Source organism: Schistocerca piceifrons, chromosome 5 (genome assembly GCF_021461385.2).
Source record: "Schistocerca piceifrons isolate TAMUIC-IGC-003096 chromosome 5, iqSchPice1.1, whole genome shotgun sequence".
NCBI lineage: Eukaryota > Metazoa > Arthropoda > Insecta > Orthoptera > Acrididae > Schistocerca > Schistocerca piceifrons.
This window is the reverse complement of record NC_060142.1, coordinates 564640997-564644687: the sequence shown is the minus strand read 5'-3', so window position 1 is coordinate 564644687 and position 3691 is coordinate 564640997.

Sequence of the window (3691 nt, the reverse complement as noted above, 5' to 3'; positions counted from 1 at the left end):
TTTGGCTCCTCTCTCCAGGAAGGGGTCCCTTGGGTCACTCCCTTCCCAGGTTTCCGCTAATGGAAAGATGACAGCCACCAGTGGCTGAAGTGCCAAAAAGCAGCTGGTCGTAGGGCTTCACGATCACCCTCAGTCCCAGAGACTGAATCAGTGAAGCTCTCCCAGCCAGAGAAACCCAAGGAGCAGCAAGAAAAGTCCAAAAAGAAGACCCCTAAGACCAAGGAAATTGTGGTGGCACCCACACCACTGCTACCTAAGAGCTCTATGTCTGGGGATAAGGTAGAGATTCTGGCATCTGCTTAGGACGTAAATCTCGCCGGACCCTCAGACACAAAGAATATAGACTGCTCAGGCAATAAGTCGGTGGCAGTGGGTGACCCTGAAACGTAAACTGCCTCATTGAATGTTCCATGCCTTCTCAGTCTCATGATGATGTCATCCTCCAGTGGAATTGCGGCAGGTTTTTCCACTGCCTGGCAACTGTTAAGCTTTACACCCGCTTTCTGCATTGCCCTCCAGGAAACCCAGTTCCCGGAAATGCGGACCTCTACCCTCCGCAGCTATAAGGTATATTACAGGAACCGTAGCGACTATAATCAAGTGTCAAGTGGAGTTTGCGTTTATGTCGTAAACTCAAGTCTGTAATGACACTGCCCCTTCAAACCCCCTCTTGAAGCTGTGGCTGTCTGCAATGTATATTTTCCTCCAGTTGGTGCAGCACCCATGAATGTGTTAGCTGCACTGATTGATCAACTCCCTAAACATTTCCTACTTTTGGGAGATTTTTTAACGCCCATAACCGCTTGTGCGGTGGCACCGTGCTTACTGGCCGAGGCAGAGATGTCAAAAGTTTACTGTCTCTGTTTGACCTCTGCCTCTTAAATACTGGGGCCGTCACACATTTCAGTGTTGCTCGTGGAAGTTACTCGGCCATTGATTTATCTATTTGCAGCCCAGGACTTGTTCCATCTATCCACTGGAGAGCACATGACGACCTGTGCGGTAGTGAGCACTTCCCCATCTTCCTGTCACTGCCCCAGCTTCAGGCACATTGACGCCTGTCCAGATGGGCTTTAAACAAGGGGAAACTTTCACCACTGTGGTCACCATTGACTCTTCCTCCAGATGGTAACGTTGATGTGATGGTTGAGCAGGTGACTACAACAATAGTTACTGCGGCAGAAAATGCGATTCCTCGCTCTTTAGGGTGCCACCTTGTGAAAGGCGGTCCCTTGGTGGTCGCCGGAAGTCGCTGAGGCAATTAAGGAGCATCAGCGAGCTCTACAGTGTCATAAGCGGCACCCTGCCCTAGAGCGCCTCATAGTCTTTAAAAGGCTCCATACCCGCATTCAACAGCTTAACAAAAGACGTAAGGAGTGTTGGGAGAGAAACATCTCAACCATTGGGTGCCTTATGTCTGGACAAAGATCAGATGTCTTTTTGGGTACTAGACCCCAACAGGTGTCCCTAGCATTACCATCAATGGCATGTTATCTACTGATGCAAACACAATTGGTGAGCACTTTGCTGAGCACTATGCTCGAGCCTCTGCATCGGAGAACTAATCCTCAGCCTTTAGGGAACCCTATAACGCCCCATTTACAGAGTAGGAGCTCCTCAGTGCCCTTGCACATTGCCCCGACACAGCTCCTGGGCCAGATCGGATCCACAGTCAGATGATTAAACATCTCTCATCTGACTACAAGCGACATCTTCTCTTCATCTTCAACTCTACGTTGCTGCAGCTCTACAGAGCCCTTGTTCAACCCTGCCTTGATTACGAGTGTCTGGTTTATGGTTCGGTAGCACCCTCAGTGTTACATTCACTTAACACAGTGCAACAGGAGCTTTTAAGATGAGTCCGGTGACCAGCACACTGGTGGAGACTGGAATCCCTCCATTGCGCCTTAGGCATGCGCAGCTGCTCTCCAGTTACATTGCACATGTTTGTAGTTCTCCTGCGCATCCGAATTACTGTCTCCTTTTCCCACCCACGGTGGTTCATCTCCGTCATCGGCGGCCCAGGTCAGTGCTTACCAATTGCAGTTTGTGTCCGATCCCTACTTTCCAAACTAAAGTCCTTGCCTTTACCACCTATACTTGAGGTTCATTCACAAACACCTCCTTGGTATACACCTAGGCCGCAGCTTCGCCTGGACCTTTCACATGGTCCTAAGGACACAGTTAACCCTGCGACTCTCCGCTGTCACTTCCTCTCGATTCTTGACATGTACCAGGGCTAAGTGGTTTACACCAATGACTCGATGGCTGATGGTCATGTTGGTTTTGCCTATGTTCATGGAGGACATATAGAACAGCACTCCTTACCAGATGACTGCAGGGTTTTCACTGCAGAGCTGGCAATCATATCTTGTGCTCTTGAGCACATCCACTCATGCCCAGGTGAGTAATTTCTCCTGTGTGCTGACTCCTTGACCAGCCTACAAGCTATCAACCCCAGGGGCAACGAACTTGCTGACAGGCTGGCCAAACAGGCTATGCGGAAACCCCTTATGCAGACTGGATTCTCTGAAACTGACCTGTGTTCATTATTATGCTGCAAGGTTTTGCGGCTTTGGGAGACGGAATGGCATAACCTCAGCATGCACAACAAGATGTGTGCTATTATGGAAACTACGAATGTGTGGAAGACCTCCATGTGCACTTCTCACAGGGACGCTGTGGTTCTCTGTTGGCTCCGCATTGGCCATATGTGACTGACACATGGTTGCCTCCTCTGCCACGAGGACCCACCTCGGTACTGCTGTGGCTCACGAATGATGGTTGTCCAATTCTCGCTGGACTGCCCACTTTTAGCCGCTCTGTGGTGGACTTCAAAATTATTCCAGCATCCTACCTTTGGTGTTGGGCAGCAATGCCTCAACACCCTAGTGCTTTCAGGGTGGAGGTTTTAATACACTCGTGGAAATGGAAAAAAGAACACATTGACACCGGTGTGTCAGACCCACCATACTTGCTCCGGACACTGCGAGAGGGCTGTACAAGCAATGATCACACGCACGGCACAGCGGACACACCAGGAACCGCGGTGTTGGCCGTCGAATGGCGCTAGCTGCGCAGCATTTGTGCACCGCCGCCGTCAGTGTCAGCCAGTTTGCCGTGGCATACGGAGCTCCATCGCAGTCTTTAACACTGGTAGCATGCCGCGACAGCGTGGACGTGAACCGTATGTGCAGTTGACGGACTTTGAGCGAGGGCGTATAGTGGGCATGCGGGAGGCCGGGTGGACGTACCGCCGGATTGCTCAACACGTGGGGCGTGAGGTCTCCACAGTACATCGATGTTGTCGCCAGTGGTCGGCGGAAGGTGCACGTGCCCGTCGACCTGGGACCGGACCGCAGCGACGCACGGATGCACGCCAAGACCGTAGGATCCTACGCAGTGCCGTAGGGGACCGCACCGCCACTTCCCAGCAAATTAGGGACACTGTTGCTCCTGGGGTATCGGCGAGGACCATTCGCAACCGTCTCCATGAAGCTGGGCTACGGTCCCGCACACCGTTAGGCCGTCGTCCGCTCACGCCCCAACATCGTGCAGCCCGCCTCCAGTGGTGTCGCGACAGGCGTGAATGGAGGGACGAATGGAGACGTGTCGTCTTCAGCGATGAGAGTCGCTTCTGCCTTGGTGCCAATGATGGTCGTATGCGTGTTTGGCGCCGTGCAGGTGAGCG